Raw genomic sequence first — 12,930 nt, 5'->3', positions numbered from 1 at the left:
CTTTCTTCTGGATGACTTCCTTGATAATTACTCCCATGAATTTCATTTGTTCATCCACAAAGATTTATTGAGCACCTGTCACCTGCCAGGCACTGTTCTAGGCTCTGTGAAGACAATTAAACAGACTTCCATCAAATTAGAAATGTGCATTTGGGGTGATATGACAGGAAATGTGGTTTACATGGTATACCCAGAATCTATGTTAGGGAATTCCCTTGGAGAGCAACTCAAAGCGACAGATAGCCATTTTTCAGAGCAACAGAGGTTCAGTGAGTGTCTCTGGGCTTTGGACTGAAAGAGATGCATCTTATGAAGACATAGTAGGCCTGAGAAAGTAGCAATTTTAAATTAATTACAGGCACTGATTTGGGACCTAGCTGCTTCTCAAATAAGCAGCACTATGAATTCCAAAGTTTACTTAGAAACAGTAGTGATTTTCCTAACTAAACCCAGGGAGGACATATGGTTGTTAATCCCAAGAGGAGACATATGTTTACTAGTGAAGAGTGTTTGTATCCAAGCCTGTATCCACTGGAGACTCAAGCAACAAATTGCTAGGAGCTGCTGCTATTTCCCAGGTGGAATTCTGTGACTCTAAGTAGTATCTGGAGTGACTCCTTTTAGGATGAGCCTCTAAAAGTTTAGACAAAGAAAGTCTTTTATGGATTCATTCAACAAAAATTTTTATTGAGAGCTTCCATGAGCATGGCTCTCAACTAGATTCTGAAGGTGGAATAGTAAATAACAGACATAGTTCCTGTAATCATGGAGTTTATATTCTACCAAGGGAGACAGACATGTCATAACTAATTACTTAGCTCCAACTGACCAAGTAAAGACTGTTCTAAAACCATATTTCAAGAGGGCCTGGTCAGTTTGGGGAAGGGTGGATGGTGGGGACAGGAAGGCTCCTGTGGGTAAAGATCTTTGACTTTGTTTTATAACTTAACTGGAAATTCTAAGTGTGAGAAGATGATGCTGAATGGTAAGAAGTGTTGCTTGCAAAGGGAACAACCATATAAACACCCTGAGGTGCGAAGAAGCAGGTATGAGTCCCCTAATATTTCTGAGAGAAGGTCAGTGTGACTGAACATAGGGGAACATAGTATGAAATGAAGGCCAGAGATTTTGTTTTGGGATTATGGCAATGGGAAACCATTAAGGGTTTTAAGTAGGGTATTAAAATGTCATATTTGTGTTTAAAAAGATCTTTCTGACTTTAGGGTGGAGGTGCAATGTCAGAGGTGAGCAAAGTGGATGGGAGGAGACCCATTAGGAGACTGCTGATGTGATAGGAGAGAAATGATGGAGACCTGGACCAGGGTAGTGACATTAAAGATGTTCTCAGCGGAAGACACTAAAGGTGTTAGAAGGTAAAATTGACAGGCCACAATCAACAATAACCAACTTATGGAAAGAGTCCAAATGTCCATTGACTGACAAGTGGAAAAAGAAAATGTGCGTATGTATGTGTGTGTGTGTGTGTGTGTGTGTATACACACACACATATTGAAACATTAGTTGGCGATCAAAAAGAATGAAATCTTGCCATTTGCAACAATGATGATGAAACTAGAGTGTATCATGCTAAGCGAAATAAATCAGTCTGAGAAAATTAAATATACAATTTCACTCATATGTGGAATTTAAGAAACGAAACAGATGAACATTGGGGAAGGGAAGGAAAAATAAGATGAAAAGAGAGAGGGAGAAAAACCATAAAAGACTCTTAAATATATAGAACAAACTAAGGTTTGATGGGGGTGGAGAAAAAGTGTGATGGGCGTTAAGGAGGGCACTTGTTGGGATGAGCACTGGGTATTATATGTAAATGATGAATCACTAAATTCTACTCCTGGATATCATTATTACACTGTATGTTAGCTAACTTGAATTTGAACAAAATTTAAAAATAAAACTGACAGGCTATGGTGATTGATTAGATATGTGGAGTGAGGGAGAAGGAGATAAGAGTCCAAAGGTTCTGGCTTCATGCTTCTGGGTAGGTAGTGGTGCTGTTCTTCAAATAGGAAACACTGGATGAGGACCAAGTTTGCAGGGTCAGAATAGGGGTCAGGCTCAGGATTTGTGATTGAGTTTGAGATGCTCTTTAGACATTTAACAGAGAGGCTAATTAGGCTGTTGAACAGATGAATTTGGAGCTTTGAGGAGAAGTCTGGATGTGAGACAAGAAAACACTCATTGGAGCTGAGGGTTTGGATGTGTGCACGTGGGAAAGATTGTAGAGTGAGAAGAGCACCTAGAATGAATCTTTGAGGAACACCATCATTTAAAGGGTGGGTAGAGGAGGAAGATGCCCATGGAGGCTGAACAGCAGCCAGAGAGGTAGCAGGAAAAGCAGGAAGTGGTTATCCCAAGAAGCCAAAGAGAAAGGGTGTCTCAAGAAAAAGGAGATGCGTACCAGTATGCAGTGCTGCTAAGCCATCAAGTAACATGAAGTCTGAAAAGTGTCCATCAGCTTGTGGTATGGAGACAATTGGACCTTCAGGAGAAAGATTTTGACAGCGAGATGGTGGAAGAAGAGAAGATATTGGAGAGAGCAGAGGACTGCCTGGCAGGTGAGGAAATGGATCCAGTGAATGTGGACAGAGTTGGGATGGACTTCCCTTGTGCCAGGTTTCCTTTTCATTCTTTTCTTTTCTTTCTTTCTTTTTAAGTAGGCTCCACAGCCATCATAGAGCCCAACATGGGGCTCAAACTCACAACTAAGGTCAAGACCTGAGCTGAGATCAAGGTCTTTGGTGGCCTAACCAACAAAGCCACCCAGGCATTCCTTTCATTCTTTTAAAAATATCCAGTGAAGGGAGAATTTCAGAACAACAAGAATCAGAGGCCAGTTGAGAATTTTTTCACTGTTCCTTTATTTTTCACTCAAAACAATATTCAGTAACATTTAAGTATTACCCACCTTTGTTTCAACCCTCTGTGAATGAGATGGAAGGATTAGCTTTTTTTCTCTCTCTCTCTTTTCTTTTCCAAATATGCAAGTCAATCCAGATCTCTCATTTTATGGGAGAAAAGACACAGGGTTTCTCATACTGGGTGATTTTTTCAGAGAGACAGTGGAAGCAGAAATTATTTGTAGATATAACATTGAATCTGAACCTATTCCCCCACTTGAGCCCACGTCAGTGGGCAGGTCTTTCACTATTTATAATTTTAACATAAGAGAACAAGTTGGCATGATTTGGGTAAAAATGTCTTATCAAAATTCTGAAACAGTGTTATATGTTCCATTGGGGGCAACATGAAAAATTTGCCATCTGAGAAAGACACAGTTATCTTGGTATAACTTGCTTTTGTTTTTTTGGTTTTTTTCCCCAAAGAAATAGAAAAAACGTCTTACCTATACAGTGAGTATCAGGAGAACTTTGAGCTAATAAGGGGGAATTTGACCAGGGGGTCCCCAAATAACAACTCTTTTAAGAAGTTTGGTTGTGAGGGAAGGGTAGCATCTGGAGAGGCCAAAGGAGAGCTTTTCCTTAACAGAGGGGAACTGAGCGAGATTAGGTGTTGATAGGAAAGAATGAGTAGGAGGGGATTGGCTAAAAGATGTAGGAAAGAGGAGGAATAATCCAGGGACTTCAGACTCAAATATCCAGGGGCCTCAGTAAGTAACCTAAATGCTTGAGGCAGTGGGATATAGGAAATAGAGTGGCAGGAACTGCAGAGAATGGAGAGTACAGGCTCCTTCTGAATATTTGCCTGAGGCACAGAGGAGTTGGGGGAGGGGGGTGAGGGCAGTGTTCTTGATTGTGATGCTAGTATGCACACAAATGTAGGTGTTGGTCAAAACTTGTGGAATTATACACTAAAAAGGATGGATTTTTATCTTTCATTTTTCCTTATAGTAAGTACATTTTTCTTCAAAAGGGAAAAAAGTCTATATGAGCCAAACACAGGATCCATCCATGGGCCACAAATATTGTTTTATGGTTTCTGGGTTAACTGAAAGAATAACTTTTGAAAAGATATGGGGAGTGGGACGCAGATCCCAAATGGAGAGACTTGCCTCAGCTGGAGGAGGGAAATTACATTTTCGTGTGTGGAGTCATCAGACACTGAAATCTGATGTTTTGTTGGGAACTGCTGCATTAGATATCTTTGAAACCTTAAAGTCAAACAACATGAAACTTGAGAAAGTAGTTGTGACTTTACAGCTTGTAGGTGACAAAGAGCCAACAGAGACAATAGGAGACTTGTCAGTTTGTCCTGATGGGCTGCAGTTAGAGTCTGAAGTTGTTACCAATGGTGAAACTACATGTTCAGAATGTGTTTCACAGACTAATGATGTCTCCAGACCCAAGGATGAAGCAAAAACACATCCAAATGGATCAGATGAACCTGAGGATTCAGGGACTGGTGAAAATAGGAAGGTCAATGGGAATAATTCTCCATCACTCTCAAATGGCGGTTTTAAACCTCTAGGCCTCCCAGACCTTCACGACCACCTCCACTTACCCCATGTAGACCAGTATCTGTCAATGGTTCACCATCTGCCACTTCTGAAAATGATGGATCCAGTATGGGCTCTCTGCCACCAACAAATATAAATACATCTGAAGGAGCAACATCTGGATTAATAATTTCTCTTAATATATCTGGAGGCTCAGGCCCTAGGCCATTAAATCCTGTACCTCAAGATCCCCTACCATCTGGCTGGGAGCAGAGAGTGGACCAGCATGGGCGAGTTTACTACATAGATCTTATTGAAAGAAGAACAATGTGGAATAGACCAGAAACTCTACCTACTGGCTGGGAACAGTGGGTTGACAACATGGGACATATTTATTATGTTGACAGTTTCACAAGAACAACAACATGGCAGAGGCCAACATTGGAATCCATCCGGAACTGTGAACAGTGGCAGCTCCAATGTAGTCAGCTTCAAGGAGCAATGCAGCAGTTTAACCAGAGATTCATTTATGGGAATCAGGATTTGTTTACTACATCACAAAATAAAGAATTTGATCCTGTTCTTTCCCTGCCTCCTGGATGGGAGAAGAGAACAGACGGCAATGGTAGAGTATATTTCGTCAACCACAACTCTTGTATTACACAATGGGAGGACCCCAGAAGTCAAGTTAAATTAAATGAAAAGCTCTTACCTGAAGGCTGGGAAATGAGATTCACAGTAGATGGAATTCCATATTTTGTGGACCACAATAGAAGAACAACCACCTATATTGACCCCCGCACTGGAAAATCTGCTCTAGACAATAGACCACCGATAGCCTATGTACGGGACTTCAAGGCAAATGTTCAGTATTTCTGGTTCTGGTGTTAACAACTTGCGATGCCACAGCACATAAAGACTACAGGGACAAGAAAAACGTTGTTTGAAGATTCCTTTCAGCAGATAATGAGCTTCAATCCCCAAGATCTGCGAAGACGTTTGTGGGTGATTTTTCCAGGAAAAGAAGGTTTAGATTATGGAGGTGTAGCAAGAGAGAGGTTCTTTGTTTTGTCAAACGAGGTGTTGAACCCCATGTATTGCCCGTTTGAAAATGCAGGGAAGGATAACTACTGCTTGCAGATTAATCCTGCTTCTTACATCAATCCAGATCACCTGAAATATTTTTGTTTTATTGGCAGGCTTATTGCCATGGCTTTGTTCCACGGGAAATTCATAGACACAGGTTTTTAGTGGTTTTTCTTTTTCCATTCTATAAGCATATATTGAACAAACCACTTGAACTCAAGGATTTAGAATCTATTGATCCAGAATTTTACAATTCTCTCATCTGGGTTAAAGAAAACAATATTGAGGAACGTGGTTTGGAAATGTACTTCTCTGTCAATAAAGAAATTTTAGGTGAAATCAAGAGTCATGATTTGAAACCTAATGGTGGCAATATTCTTGTGATGGAAGAAAATGAAGAGGAATATATCAGAATGGCAGCTGAATGGAAGTTGTCTCGAGGTGTTGAAGAACAGACACAAGCTTTCTCTGAGGGCTTTAATGAAATTCTTCCCGGAAATATTTGCAATACTTTGACACAAAGGAATTAGAGGTCCTTTTACGTGGAATGCAAGAGATTCATTTGAATGACTGGCGAAGACATGCCATCTACCATCATTACACTAAGACAAGCAAACAAATTATGTGGTTTGGGCAGTTTGTTAAAGAAATTGATAATGAGAAGAGAGTGAGACTTCTGCAGTTTGTTACTGGAATCTGCTGATTGCCAGTTGGAGGATTTGCTGACCTCATGGGGAGCAATGACCACAGAAATTCTGCACTGAAAAAGTTGGGAAAGAAAACTGGTTACCCAGAAGTCATACCTGTTTTAATGGCCTGGACCTGCCACCCTACAAGAGCTATGAGCAACTGAAGGAAAAGCTGTTATTTGCTATTGAAGAAACAGAAGGATTTGGATGAGAGTAACTTCCGAGAACTTGTGCCACCAAAGGACAAGAACTTATTTGCAATGTTTGTCCTTTTCCTTCTCTGCTTGTTGCACATCTTGTTGTAAAATTGGGCTGTGACTGTTTAGAGAGTTATTTGAGTGTAAGTAAATTAATGTTATCATTGAGATTTATCTCCCAATGATTCTGGATTTCTACTCCATGTTTCCAGAAATCAGATTGCAAATGACTAGTCAAAACTTACTTAACATGAGATTTAACACAGCAATGAAATCTGCCTTGTCTTATTCCACTAGACTGTTACCTTAACAACAGTTTTGTATACATGTGTGGAAAATCAAAAAAAAGAAACTCCATACTTATTAAGGAGGCCATCACTCTCCACTCCTCCCTAACCCAACTCCTGGCAACCACTGATCTATTTTCTCTATGAAGCTACCTATTCTGGAGATTTCATGTAAATGGAACCACATAATATGTACCCTTTCCTAGCTGGGTTATTTTACTTAGCATATGTTCTTGAGATTCATGCATGTTGAAGCATGGATCAATACTTCTTTTTATGCCTGAATAATATTCCATTGTATGGATATACCACATTTTGTTTATCTCTTCATCAGTTGGTGGACATTTCAGTTGTTTCCACATTTTGGCTATTGTGAATAGTGCTGGTATGAATGATAATACATTTTTTTTTAAGTTTATTTCTTTTGAGAGAGAGTGCACAAGAGGGGGAGGGATGGAGACAGAGGAGAGAGAGAATCCCAAGAAGGATCCACACTGTCAGCACTGAGCCTGATGCAGGGTTCCAACTGACAAACTGTGAGATTATGACCTGAGCCAAAATCAAGAGTCAGATGCTTAACAGACTGAGCCACTCAGGTGTCCCCCACTTTTTTTTTAAAGTTTATTTATTTGTTTTTAGAAAGAAAGAGAGAGAGAATAACCCATTTTTATATTTGCTTTTCCTCCTTCCTGGTCAGTGTGGGAGACAGAATGGTGTGGGAAGAACCTGGAAGCCATGAGGCCACTGCAATAGTCCAGGGGAAAGGGGGAACCTTGGAGATCTGGACTAAGACAGGGATAGACAGAAGAGGCTATATATGAGAGACATGCAGAATTGGTGACAGTATGAGAGAGACAGGGCCATGGTGGACAGGGGAGGGAAAGAGGATGATACTAGAGCTTTAACTTAAAAGCAGTGTTTTAAATTGGTGCCCTTTCTAGGGCCCAAACATTTTATAATTTTTATAGCTACCATATGAATAATTACTATGTTAATAAATCCCATGTAAGTCCAGCCACTTGTGGGGACAAGTATTTCCAGGTTCCTAAAATCAGGGCCATACTTAAACTTTGTAGAGCCCATGGGCAAATATTTTTTGCAGGGCCCCTGTCTAAATATAAATTGGAATCACCCGAAATCAGCATGTCAACACTACTCTGGCAGCTCAGTCTTTCAGGAGGCCTCAAAGAACTATCACCTTGACCAACTGGAATAATCTGTTCACCAGGCCATTTCCAGGAATCTGATCCTGGTCACATTGCCCAGGGACAAACCCATAGATATGAGTTCTAGAGTTCCTCAGGGCATCTGGTTAATCCCATGTCAGGAAGGGGTGGCTATGGGGAGTCAGAGTGCCTCAAAGAGGTAAAAACAGAGATTGGGGCTCTGTGGAACCAAGTCCAAGCTGGACAGCACTGCCAACAACCACCAGGGAGGGATTTAGAAAACTCTGAGGAAGGCACCTCTGAGGACCTCGGAGAGCCTTACTTGTCCAGGTCTGAGGGTGGTAGAACCCAGAATGATCTGGGATTAATGTGAGCTTTGGGCAGGGGAATAAGAAGTGGAAACCAGCATTTGTTTTGGGTGTGTCCTACTTTCCAAGCACCATGCAAGACACCTGCTTCATTAGATCTTTATAAGCACCTTGTGAGATAGGTACTATCAAACCCATTTTACAGATGAGGAAACTGTGTCCCAGAGAGATTATGTGACTTCCCTCAGGTCATCCAATGGTGAATCCAGGTTCCAAAATGTGTTCCCTTTCTCTACTCCATGTGACTGCCCAGAAAGGATCTTGCCTTTTCCATTTCCACTAGAAGGGCATGTACTATTTCTCTACAAACAGTATGTATGTCACTCTGATCTTTTCTCTAGTTGCTGGACCTTCTCTAGCTGACTGAGTACATTCCACACTGAGTTTCTGTGACTGGGTTTTAGCCATGGCCCAAAGCCCCCTCTGATCTCTTGACAAAGGAGTAAAGTTTGCATCAAATAATTCCTTGGCTCCTAAACCCCTGTTGCAGGATCTAGGACTCCACCTGTGCCTGGCAATCCCCTGTCTGTCTGGGAAGGTTCAGCTCACATGTGGAATGGAGTCAAGAAACTCCCTAAAAAACAATTTAAGCCAGAGGAAGAGTCATCAGGCTAGGTGATAGAAGGCTTATTCAGAACCTGACAGGAAATCAGCTAAGATCATTCTGCATAGTCTGTGGTGACATAAATGATTATTCTAGTTTGGCTTGTCATTGGCTAGGACAGTCTTTGGGCAAAAATCATTAAGGCAAGGTGTGGCTGTTCTCTATGGCTGACGAAATCCTGCACCTAGGCAAGGGGCCAGGCAGGAATTTAAGCACAGCTACATGGCTTAACCATTGTTTGAACACTTTCACCAGAAGCCCTGAATGAGAGATGGCTTCATCTCTTGAGAAGTGTTGGCTTGGGTCAGGTAAGAGCTTCACTGTTTTACAGGCATCTTGGTCTCCTTTGTGTGAGCCTCCATCTTTTTTTCTGGACCCATTATTTATGATCCCATAAGTAACTACAAATGAATCAATAAAATGGAGTTGCTGTGAAGGCATAAATTCAAGATTTACATTAGAGGGAGGAGAATGGGAAGTCCCATTTCCTTATAAATGTAGCATCCTGAAAGAGAACATTTGGACAGTTTTTAAGAATCAGAAAATGTGTCCTGTGACTTGAACAAAACCTCAGGACTAGGGCAGTTGAGGTACTGAGTGTAACTGAGTGTAACATCAGCCCTCGGCCAGAAAATTACTCACAGTCCCCTGAAAATGACACTTATGATCTTGAGAAGGGGTAAGGAAGATACCTCCCAGAGGGGTTTAACATCAGGACAGACTCGTTTCTTCTTTGGGGGTAGTTAGCCCAGGATCTAAAAGTCGATGCCCACTCTCAACTTTTGACCTATAGCAAATAAGGTTATAGATATGAAAACCAGGAGCTAAAAGGAGTCTGGTTTCTAAGGAACTTGATAGAACAGTAGCAACATTTCTGGATGAGAATGACTTCCAGGTTAACTGACTCCCTAACACTAGTCCCAAAACCTGGCCATCCAAGTTACAATATATGGACAGGGCATCTGGGATGGATAACTTTATTACATCAGCCCTAGGAAATACCACACATTTCCATTATAGTTTCATGCTTGGTTGGTTGATCTGGATAAAAGGACAATGGTTTCCCTTGTTGGCTTGTGTTCAGCTGCTGCAACAGAAACCAAGCCTGGGTTATTTGACTTCATCATGGCATGAAATCATGGGCCTGTAAAAGGAGTAGAGATGATGAGGTGTTATATAAGGTTTAGGTCTCAAAGTCAACAGAAATGGGTTTCAGGTTTCTGGGCTGACAATGCAAACAAGGGAGTTTTGGCATTCCAGAGGCAGGGTTGATGCTACCTGTATGGCCAGTCCGACCAGCAGCACGTTCTCAGAGGTACTTCCCTAGTGCCAACTCAACTATTCCAGTTTGGGTCTGTAAAATGTCAAAGGCATTTTGTCACAGTGGTTGTTCTTACAAGGCAGATTAGTGCAGTGGTATGGGATTCAGTCCAAGCCTTGGAGCTATCTTGAGACTGGATTACTACAGGATTCTCAAACCTGAGTTTGAATTCTGTCCCTATGATTAGCCTGTGTCCATGAACAAATTACATCCCTTCTCTAAGCTTCAATTTCCTCATCTTCAAAGGGGACACGATAATAGTACCTCTTGACAGGGTTGTGAGGATTATAGGAGATAATTCTTGAAAGCTCTTGGCTCATTGCTGGGCACAGAGTCAGCTCTCAATAAACAGAAGCAATTATGACTATTTAAAAAGCATATGTCTGCTCAATGGGGTGCTTCTCCTTTCTTTCCTTCCTTGTTTTTGCTGAAGAAGCCCCTGGCCAGGTCTACAGAAATTGACCAGTCAGTAATGTACTTACCCAATAGCCCATTTCATTCCACTTCTGGGTAGTTTGGCCACTGTCCAAATGTAGTTATCTGTGGTAATTACTTCATCAATTGACTCAGGTTTTTTGGTAATGAAGAAGGCAGGACTATTTGATATAATAAATAAGGAACAGTGAAGTTGTTTGTTGAATAACCACAAGGCTGGGTTCAGCATCTGGAAACAGCTGAGCCTTGCAAGTCACTCAAGTTACCCCACAAAGTTTTTTGCTGAATGCAAAACAGTGATGATAACTTATGTTCTCTAGTATTTGTTTTTATCTTAGAGAGAGAGGGAGAGCATGTGAGTGGGGCAGAGGGGTAGAGGGAGCAAGAGAGAATCCCAAGCAGGCTCCACACCCAGTGTGGAGCCCAACAAGGGGCTTGATCCCACAACCTTGGGATCATGGCTTGAGTCAAAGTCAAGAGTTGGACGCTCAAACTACTGAGCCACCCAGGTGCCCCCCATGTTCTCTAGTTTTTTAAATTCACCTGTCACTTGACTGAGTGAATGTCCCTGATGTCAGGGAGAAAAAATATGTTGGTTTTTTTTTAATATGTTAGTGTTTAAAAATTATCAGGGGCACCTGGGTGGCTCAGTGGTTGAACATTTATCTGACTCTTGATTTTGGCTCAGGTCATGATTTCATGGTTTGAGAATTTGAGCCCCTCATTGGGCTCTGAGCTGGCAGTGCAGAGCTTGCTTGGAATTCTCTCTCTCCCTCTTTCTCTAGCCCTTCCGCATGCTCTCTTTCTCTTTCTCTCAAAATAAATAAATAAACTTTAAAAAATAATTTATCATAGTGTAAATGCAATAGGGAGGATTCAAGTTAACAAAAATAATGTGTGTCTTTAAATTTACAGATTGGCTTTACTATCTTCTCCCCCATTAACTAACAGCTTAAATTTACAGATTGCACTTAAAAGCCACTTGTATGCCATTAAATCCCATTGTGGCCCTCAGGAAAATTATCTGTGTATGCCATATTGACATATTCAACACATCTCAAACTAAATTCATTTTTCTCTTTAAACTTTCTCTCCTTCCCAACTACACGTTTCTTTCAATAGTGTTACCATTTTAATCTCCAAACGTAGATATCTTGATGTGATCTCTGATTCTTCCACCACCTTTCCTGTCATCAGGAACCACCTGGTCATGATCTCACAGTTCGTGGGTTTGAGCCCCGTGTCTGCTCTGGGCTGACAGCTCAGAGCCTGGAGCCTGCTTCAGATTCTGTGTCTCCCTCTCTCTCTGCCCCACCCCTGTTTGCACTCTGTCTCTCCCTCTCTCTCCAAAATTAGTAAACATTAAAAAACATTTCTTTAATTCTTAATTATCTCATCAACTTATGATGTGAGTACCATTATTTTTTTTCAATATATGAAATTTATTGTCAAATTGGTTTCCATACAACACCCAGTGCTCATCCCAAAAGGTGCCCTCCTCAATACCCATCACCCACCCTCCCCTCCCTCCCCCCCCCCCCATCAACCCTCAGTTTGTTCTCAGTTTTTAAGAGTCTCTTATGCTTTGGCTCTCTCCCACTCTAACCTCTTTTGTGAGTACCATTATTATACCCATTTTATAGATATGGGAACTGAGGTTTAAAGAAGTTAAATAATTATCTAAGATCACATGATAGTAAGGAGCAAAATCAGAATTGAAACCCAAGTCTATCTGACTCCAATCCCACAAGCTTAAACTATACAACTGCCTTTGGTCAGTTGTCCGACATGAACTTTTGTCACAGTTCTGCCTGGTTTGTTCTTCAGGATGAGTGAACATTAATTCAGGTTGCCAATGACTACACATTTGCTGTCCTCCTTGAGTTTATATTTTACTTCTCTTCTACCCTGAGTAGCAGAACTTTGGCTCTTCACTTGCATGCTATTTTTCCCTCAGGTCTTCCCAGATCTTATTTTTCAGACCATATTTCTTATCTTGTGGAAAAAAAAAAAAGGTAGGAATAATACCATGTGGGGCACCTGGCTGGCTCAGTTGGTGGAACATGCAACTCTTGATCTCAGAGTCCCTAGTTCAAGCTCCACATAGGGCACAGAGCTTACTTTAAAAAAAAAAAAAATTAGTTTATAATCTTAGTAACTTTAGGGACTTGAAGTTACTCTTATCAACTGTAGGCCATAGAAGGCAATCACTTATCAAAGAGGAATTCATCAATGAGAAATTGTCATGTATACATCAGCTGAACAAGACATGTGCAAGAATTATCAACAACTTGATTTTAACCTTGATTTTATCAAAGTTAACTTTCTTTGTGGTAGTGAAAAGAATTTTTATTCAGAAC

At 41.1% G+C, this 12,930-nt stretch overlaps 1 pseudogene; it reads left to right on the top strand.

Moving 5' to 3' along the window:
• Positions 1-3,779: 3,779 nt before the first annotated feature.
• LOC131516669 (E3 ubiquitin-protein ligase Itchy homolog) lies at positions 3,780-6,813 on the top strand (annotated as a pseudogene).
• Positions 6,814-12,930: the final 6,117 nt, after the last annotated feature.

Source organism: Neofelis nebulosa, chromosome 7, assembly GCF_028018385.1.
Source record: "Neofelis nebulosa isolate mNeoNeb1 chromosome 7, mNeoNeb1.pri, whole genome shotgun sequence".
Taxonomy (NCBI): domain Eukaryota; kingdom Metazoa; phylum Chordata; class Mammalia; order Carnivora; family Felidae; genus Neofelis; species Neofelis nebulosa.
This window is presented reverse-complemented; position numbering and strand designations above follow the sequence as displayed.